This window comes from Python bivittatus, unplaced genomic scaffold (genome assembly GCF_059951505.1).
Source record: "Python bivittatus isolate LINGU-HERP-01145 unplaced genomic scaffold, Pbiv_v1 ctg000520_np1212, whole genome shotgun sequence".
In the NCBI taxonomy this organism is placed as follows: domain Eukaryota; kingdom Metazoa; phylum Chordata; class Lepidosauria; order Squamata; family Pythonidae; genus Python; species Python bivittatus.
In genome coordinates, this window is record NW_028277080.1 from 413,159 (window position 1) to 422,804 (window position 9,646).

Below are 9,646 nucleotides of genomic sequence, written 5' to 3' on the forward strand. Positions count from 1 at the left end.
CCACAATAGAGCCCGCACTGGCAGATTGTGACATTTTAAATAAATCCAGGATAGATTCCTTTTACACCTCTATCTTTTGTCAGATCTTGAAAAAGAGTCTTGCACTCTGTAAAGTAGGAGAAATGGCTGCTACTAGTCTATTCTTTATATAACATAATATTCTTTTTAATGCTTTTTCACTCCCCACTGCAACTGTGAAAGCTATGGAAAAACTTTATGGGTCCATGAAAACTTTGATAAACTTTTCAAATTTGATAAATTTGATAAACTGAGACTTTGCCTCAGAGGCACTGTGCATAAGAGAAACTTTTCTTAATTCATCTCTTTACTACCTTCTATGGTAACAAGAAGAAATGTTCTGAAAGGAGGAAATTGAAATTCCTTCAAAGGCCATCAGAACTCTTTATAAGTCCTGCTGCAAATACAGATGTTTGGACAAATGTCATAGAGCAATAACTCCCAATTACAGCGTATACAATCAGCAGAATGAAGTAGTAAAGCTTTGCACGGACAATACAACATTAGCCAGATATTTCATATTCCAGTGTAGCAAATCAGAGAAAAGGGTTAGTCTAGTCCTCTTCCTTGAAATGTTACATTTCTATAACAACATAAAATGTAAGAAGAATGCTGCTGGATCATATCAATGGCCACCTATTCTAGTATTCTGTGTCCCAAGATGGCCAGTTGGAGGCATTGGGGAAGTTCAGAAGCCTGGGCTGGAGACTGAACAGCCTAGAATCCTAGAAATGGAAGGCCATTTAGGTCATCGCATCCAACTCTCTACTTGGTGCAAGAATCCAAATGAAAATATCCCGGACAAATGATTATCTTCTTTAACTGTTATTCCCTAAAAGCTGAAGTTAAAAATATACTGTCTGTTGATGAAAGAGCCATTAAGACTAGCATAGCCCAATTCCCTGTGGATTTGTCCAATATTCTTTCAAACTGGACAGAGTCCATTGGAGTTGGGCGGCTTATAATTTCAAATAAATAAGTAAATTATTTAAAACCATCTATAGAAATAGGGTTTTTATGGTGGAGCATTCAAGAACATGATTCTTTCCTGCAGAATGAAATAGGAGAAATATATATATTATATATATATAATTGTATATCTTTTTAGCTGATTTTGATTAGCACTGTTATTACTGTATGTTTTCGTGGGTGGGTGGTTGGCACTGGGAATTGGGTCAGGCTTTTCTTAAAACATCCTTACAAGAGCTATGAAAGGTAGGCCAATAAAATCATCCCTGAATTGCTTATAGCCAGCTGAGGGTGATTTTTATTAGTTTTTACAAATACTTTATTTCAGCTTCCCTCAGTGTGGCACCTATCAACTCCATGTCCCAGAATTTCGAGCCAGTTGTACAGAAGCATGTTGGGGGAAATGGCCAATTTCAAGGAACCCAAGGTACAGAATTTAGGTTTATCTTCAGAACAAACCTATGCTTGGACTGAACTGAGAGAGAATCATGGCTGAGATAACCTTCTTCATGATAACTGATTTGAATCAGATTGGACTAGTTCAAAGCTTAAGTCTCTTCAAAGCTTAAGTTGGACTCTTAAGTCCAAGTCTCACTCTTTAACAGGATAACCTTGTTGGTTTTTAGCTGGCTATTCCATTTTTAAACAACCCCCTCAAGGCTGCTGATTTGCTTTTCCGATCATCCTGGCAGGTATGCAGCAGCTGAGAGCTATGAGTTCAGTGCAACAAACTCTTCCACTTCTGCCAAATATCACAGAGCCAGAACTAATCCTCTCTGTGCAGCAAAAACAAACCCCTTCCAACATAAACCTCCCCAGCTGGGTCAAAACGGAGACCCAGTCCCTCTAAAAGAACCAAATACCAGTGTCAATCACAGCCTTTCATTCCAAGGGCTTGAGATCTTCACATTGCTCTCTTTTAGCAGCACGCCAACCAAAGCAGAAGGAAACATTCTTTGCAGCACCACAAGCCAAATGTGCTACTGATGCTTCACTACAGTGAGTATCTCAGGATCAATCAGTCATGGGGGATAGAATTCCACGCACATGGCAAAACGGCTAGAACTTTCTGCGTGGATGTAGAGGATTCAGGTACAAACCCGCAACTGCAGTAGGACTGACAGTAAAGTTTGGGTTTACATGAACAGCATTATATTCTTCAAACCTACAGTTCCCTGGCACGTGACCACCACAGTTTGCAGGCTTATTATCCACTTATTTTCTGAGGAAAATACTAGCTTTTCTTCTTTATTAGTTCTTATCAATGTCATTCGTTAAAAGTCCGTACTTTTTCTTCTCTGATGTTTTTGTGACTGGCAATTTGAGAATTATGACTCATTTTAATCTTTTCTATCATGTTTTTTGTTTTTCTTAACATCTGTCCTACATGGCTGCAGGGTGCACATGTCTTTGCACGGTGCTGGCCTTGTTCTTACAGTGAAGCTAACCACGCATGAAGTGACAAGGAATTTTTTTCAGATTGCTTGACACTGATTTGGGCTAAGAAGGAATGACTGGCTCAAGGTCACCTGGCTGACTTCTGCACCTAAGGGAGAACTAGAACCTGGGCCTTGTCATTCCTAGCTCAACACCTTAATCATTATACAATGCTGGCTCTCATTAATCCTGTCCATCTTTTTAAAGATAATTTCCTAAAATTAAAAAACAAAAACCCTCTGGATATGTTTATTTCTTGTATGGTAGTAATGAACTGTAAAGCAATTTGTACAGTGAAGAACAAAAGGAATATCAGTTTTGGGGATGGCTGGTTCCCTGGTCTTACCTTTGACCAATATTATCTGGTCACAGGCTGAAATAATACCACCATCGCTTGGATTTTATTATATTTAATAATTGTATTTTATACTGTATTATTTATGTTTTTATTGGTCTTAAACGGTTTGGTTGTGAACCGCCCTCCTTGTGGGGGAGTTGGGCGGTGATATAAATTTGATTTATAAATATAAATAAATAAATAAAATAAATAAATATGCTATAACAATCTCAGAATTTAAAAAGTGGATTTTAATACTTGATACTGAACATGAGACCCTTTTATACTAATATAAGAAATAAATGTCTTGCTCAACAATTATTGCTCCAATCTGGTTGTCTGCTTTTCAATTCCTATAATCTAGGGTTTACTTTTTTGCTAACCCAGCCAATGCTTTTGAAAATGACCACTTAGGACTACAGGTAGTCTTTGCCTAATGACCACAATTGGGACCAGAAATTTGGTCACTGAGTGAAGTGGTCATTAAGCAAGATGCTGTCACTGCTTTGTTCAGCGACTGCAATCCAGGCACTCCCAGTTCTGGTTGTTAAGAGATCTCCCAGGTCGTTAAGCGGATGGAGTGAAGAGCTATCTGCTGAAGGATTTCATCTCAGCATGGAGCTGAAATCCTTCAGCAAACAGTTCTTTCACTCTGTCCTCTTTCTCCTCCCCTCTCTCAGCGGTGAATAGAGCACCTGAAAATTTGAAGTCTGCGCCTTTGTGCCACTGAAAGGGGGGGAACCTTGCAGCGGTGCAAAGGCAGAGACCTCAAATCCTGAAAATCTGAGCGCTGAAACTGCCCACCACCAAATGGGGAAGCCAGTAGAGAAGATTGCAAATGGTGATCACATGATTGTTGGGCACCCAAAATGAACCCACATGACTGCAGGGTGCAGGGGTGGCATGACGTTTTATGACGGCCAGAAGTGCTTTATGGGCTCTAAAGCACCCTTTCAGAAGCATTGTAATATTGAACCATCGTTAAACGGTCATTAAGCAAGGACTACCTGTACTATAGTTAATGTCAGTGCTATCCTATTCAAGTTGTTCTTTAAGGATGAGGACTGGATCACTTTAAGTGCAACACAAAGGGGCAATCAAGGAACCAACTGCCAAATGAGAATCAGTGATAGTAAACCACTCTGCTATTAAAATACAATGAAATAATATGAGAGTTCTCTCTTAGTAGAGAATAACTGAGCCAGTTTTTAAGATAGTAGATGAAAAGCCAAATAGCAAGTATTTCAGAGGCTTAGTATGACAGAACGATACTATTCCAGCTTCTGGATGCCTTTATGCCTATAACCTAACATTATAAAATATAGCTAGTCATTAAATGCTAATGATAGGAAAAAGAAAATGGGGGATGGGGGGGACGGGCTGTGTGACATTAATACCAGCAGCAGAGTATTTATATAATAATTTCTGAGCAGGAATTGCCTAAATGAGCCATGTAAATGTCAACTCCAAGGCTCATAATCCCTCAAGATTTGTAACCATGCTTAACTAATTCCTGAGGAGTTATAAAAATGGGAGCCTGCCTTGAGGGTAAAAGTGAGTAGCTAAACCATAGAGGATCATTCCTCAGTGTGCTTATACTTTTATTTTTATAGGAGGGCATGTGTTTGCAAGCCTAATTAACCAACTGAAAACCTCAGACATTGTTCCCAACTCCACCAGCATGGAAGAACCTCAGCTTCATTCTTAGGACTCATCATATCAGCAGATAACTTCAGAACTCAGCTTTCCTTTCATGTACTAAATTTTAAAACAACACACATCTGTGTCAAATATGACTTCCAAGGAAGTACCTAAGTTCCTTAGTGGGTTGTAAAGGAAGATCCCAGTTTGCCAGCAATAGCACACTCCACAAAGATGTGACACCAGTCTTAACTCCCACTGATTAATATACTGAGTGATGACACAATGCTTTCTAAATATGTACTTATCCCATCCATATGCTAAAATCTTTAAAAACACTTTAAATGTGAAACTCCCAAAGACCAGAAGATATACAGGAATCTAGCATATGGTTTTCTTTCTGTGTGGTATTTCATGGTCAGATGGGACGTGATCCAGTGGGCTTTGGTTGGGGTTACAGACTGACTGTTACAGGGAATTCACATAATCACAGACCCCACAAAAGAGCTCTAGATAAATATTTGTACTATATACCGTGTATAGGTCACAGATAGGATTATATGTCTTCAATATTTACATGATTTTTTTGTTGTAGTTCCTTGTGTGAAGGATGTGAAAGAAAACAAAAATTTGGTTGAGGAATTATAAAAAAAAAAACAGAAAGAGAAAAGGGGAAATGCTTTTAAAAAGATAAAGAATGGCTGAATGCCAATTTGAAAGTGAAACAGCAGGAATGGAATTGCGGTGGAGATCGGCGGCCAGATGGCACGTTCTAGCCAGCGAAGTCTCTCTGGAAAAAGGAGAGACTGTGAGATTGCCCACTTGTACTCCAGACAGCTGTTCCTCATGAGTAGACTGCAGGAACAGAGGTTTTTGTGGTTGGTTCATGAGTTGAGTGAGTCAAGGGAGTTCAAGCAAGCCCACAGCCGTAATGCAGCCTATATGGACATAAGGTTTGCTGAGTCTAATTTCTTAACCACTTTTGGAAATTGCTTCTTAACTGCTTTTTAGCTATTAGGAACCTTTGGAGCTATAAATTTTGTAATACTGGATGAATTTCCTTCAATCCTTAGTGAAAGAAGTTTTAAATACAAGTTTAAGGACTTAAAAAATTCTTTTTTTGGAATAAACAGCAAAAGAGTGATTGGAACATTGATTTTGGAAAATTTCAAACAAACTAAGGGTCCAGGATTTGAAATAAGGATTTTGAAATTAATTATAAGAATCCTTCCCATGGGAAAATGCTGTTGTTTTGAATTCTTAAAAAGAAAAAGAAAAAAAAACATGATAGGATGGGACTTTGAAGGTTGGACACTAGAGGGAATCAGAAGGAACTAAAGATTACAATTAAAGGAGAACACTTAAATTTGACTCACTAATACAGAATAGAGGAAAATATTTTAACATTTGACATACTGAAGGATATTTGTGAACAATGGACCCAGAAGTTAACTTTAAAGTGTCTGCCATTATAGACAGACTGTGTTTAAAAGTTGCTATGAAAGAGGAACAAGTTTTACTGGACAAGACTGAGACTGATTTGAAAGTGGATTTAAAAATGATAGGCTATAAGAATGTTATGGAAAAAGATGCTACACTGGATATACAAATGAAACCGGCTGATATCTTAATAATTAAAAGGGATATACAAATAACAAACCAAGAGAGTGACCTGGATAACTTTCCTATATTGGATTTACAAAATAGACTTAAAGTTTTGAAGAATTTTGTGAGAAGGGACAAAGTGAAAAGAAATAAAATTCTAGGACATTATTATATATATCTAGATACACTGTTATCTCTGGTAACCCTTAATGGACTTTGCTGACCAGGACTGAACAACGAGGCTTTAAAGATTGGTTTATAGTTAAGATGAGATATGGAAAGAAGAGATCATTTGTTGTAATTTAAAAGAAGATGATAATTTACTAAAATTGTTTATACTTGTTGTGATGAAGGAGGAAGTTGTTTCTTTATATATTTCTTTTCTTTTTCTTTACTATATTCTTATTTTTCTCTCCTTTCTATTTTTCTTCTTCTTTTCTGCATTTTCTGCATTTTCTATTTTTCTTTTTATTCTTTTCTTTTTTTAGTTTGTATTAGTTTTTATCTTTTTAATTGTAATGTTTAATAAAATTATTATTAAGAAAAAGAAAGTAAAACGGGCCAACCCCAAAAGAAAAAAAAATTAAAAATACTAAACAGGTCTGACAAGGACCCATGAGCCTTCAGGACATACAGAAGTTAATGGCAGCTGAGCTTATAGACATGATGGATATTGTGTGACATAAAGGCTTATAAAAGATGGGCAGCTGGCATAGAAACAAAGGCAAATTGTTAGATCAATGACTTAGTAAAGAGCTTTGGAGATGCATAGGGCCCCTCCTGAAGGGAAAGCCAAGTTTTGGGGATCCACATTGCTGAAGTGGTTGTTTACTTCATCCTGAAATGTCACAAATTCCTTCTAATTGTGGTGGGGAGGGTAGCTCAGATGCTTAGCTGTGGTCATTTGGGGCAGTAGTCTTTGTTCCAATACAGGCTTCCTGGCACCTTTCCAGGGGTGTTGATATTTTGCTGTGGGTTTTTGGCATATTCTTGAATTCTTGCTATGGAAGGTTTCTGTCAGACCTGTTTCGGAAGCACTCTCTGTAATAATTGAGAATAAGTGGGAAGTATCAAAAGAGTCAATAGAGTCCTAGGATACTGTTTTCATGAGGGGAGTGTTTTGAATAACCCAGAATAAAAGCATTAGGTATCAGCTTATCTTACTGGCAATAAGAAGTTAGTTCAGCCAACCAATTTTTTTTCTTTTGTTACTTGACATGAAGGGGAGTCATAGTTAATTTCCCTTGGCAGCCCTTTGGTACCCAAACACAAAATGGTTAATGGAATTGTAAATGGCAGCAAGGTCACTTGTTGTTGACCTCCCAGCCCCAGATTTGTGTGAGAATTGTGCCATTCTTTTGTGAATTTCATGTTTTGCTTCTCTTGTTTACTTTGGCTGATCGTGAATCTCTTTCTAATTCAGTGTAATGTGAGTTTTCCACTTCGCTCAGAGTTCATTATATTTATATGATGGATTAATGCTTGACTGGGTTTTTAAAGATATTGTTTTCAGTTTGTAGTTTTGTTTTTGGGCAATGAGTTGCAAAGAATGCCTGGCAACAACAAAAATAGTAGCCATAACAATAAGTTTTACAGTTAGTAATATATGTTAGCCCGCATATACAGTAATTTGTTTTTGTTCTACCTGTCTTACCACATTTCTGCATCTGATCAGAAATCTGGGCAGGCACCAAAGGAGGAATAAATTTCTCCTTACCACTTGGCAGAACAAAGCAATCAGTTTAAAATGGAGTTGCACAAACACTGTGTTATACCTTGGTAAATAGTGGTTTGTATTCACTCTCAGCCTTTGCACCATTCCTCTGTATGGGTCTTTTCCCACTGATGAGTTAAAATGCTCTCCACTCATCCTTTAATCAGCAGAAAACTTCCCAGTATGAAATCTGCAGCAGCCATTGCTGATCCCAGCCTGCTCTCCTGCAGCTGTTCTGACTCACTGCCAAATGGTACTGTCCGGATTTTGCGCACACAGACCAGGATAAGCAACGTGATTGGTTGATTCCTCTGGCTTTGCTGTCCTCCTTTTTCACCAGGTCACCAGCTGGAGGGGAAAAAAATCCACCAATCATGATGCTGCAGCAGGAATGGGGTGGATCTGGCTGCGGGACTCCATCCGTTATCTCAGAGCCCCTTCCTGTGTCCCATTCCTACATTCCATTTCATCTTAACCAGGGTTGGCTAAAGTTAAATAAAACAAAAACACACCACAATCACAAAGGGGCAGTACTTTCACTTAGGATTTCTTTATCAAATGTATGTATTTTTTCTTCCTTTCCTTTCTTCAAAACAACAAATAACGACTCCATGCTCTCATCACAAGGCAATGGGAAAGTTGGCCCCCTCATTCTGCTGTGTTGCTGTTTGGCAGCGTCCAAATTGCCGGATGCAATACTGTATTGTGATGCAAGCCCAGCTACAGGCATATTCAAAAGGGGCAGGGCTGGCATCATGATGCTCCATTCATCATCTTGTCAATCTTGAATGCAGCCCCACTTCTACCTCACCCCACAAATGCTGGAGTCATCTTAAGGGAGAAACAGTACTTTTAATATTGGTACAGCTAAAAACAATTTCAGCACACTCCTGAGCTGCAAACGTGGCAAAGGCATTAAACAGGTTACAGAATAAAAAGAATTTGCCCCTGGGGCATATTTGTACCCTGGTTGGATGCAAGTGGGGGAAAGTCTCATGTGTCTGTATCTCTCGTACCTTCTGTGGTCCTTGCTTTTTCTATGTATTTTCTTCCATTGTTTTTGTTCATTCTCCCTATGTACTTCTCTTTGTCCTTTAAAACAGCGTGTCACATCACGGGTCTGTCTCAATCCTCTGCATTTATAAAATGGAATATTTAATGAATAGCTTTTAAAACTTTAATTTATTCATAATGCAGTGCATGTTTGAATGCATGTTAGGCACATGACAGTCTGTGGTGGGGCTCACTTCTTGAACTCTTCTGCATGTTTTTTTAGTTTACATTCTCGGCTTCCAGCATTATACATTTTGCATTGTTACACCAGATTCCACTACTTGATGCTAAGGTGTGTTAGGCTACAGTTCCTAGAATTCTCAGCCACCATTTATCACACCAACACATCCAGAAGATACCAGGTGGGGAAATGTTGGCTTTTGATGTATCATGTAGCTGGGATTATTTGATGCCAATTACTTGACAGGTATGTTGTTATAGCTCAAATGTCTTCAGTTCTATATCAAGTATAGTCAATAGTTGCAACCATGTTAAAACTAAAAAAAAAAAAAAAAGGTTAATATCCTGTTTCATACTGGCAAATTATAATCCATTTTTTATTATTTTATACACTTCACATTCATGAATGCTCTATTTGCTATTTTACCAGTACAAATTCTCAAGGTCACTTTAATTTGTACCATACTAAACTGGAGTAATGGCATTGGAGACTGCAAAGTCAAATGCAAATGATTTTTTAAACAGCAGCTGTGTAAACATGAGGGAAAATAAGGACTGGAAAAATGGAAGCTTCTTGTATTTGTGATTATATATTAACTGTTCTCTCTGCTGTGTATTATTAAAGAAAGGGTGTCCCCTTGTGATGGAACAAATATGTGGACTGCTTCAAACTCTAAACGGATGTTGTAAAA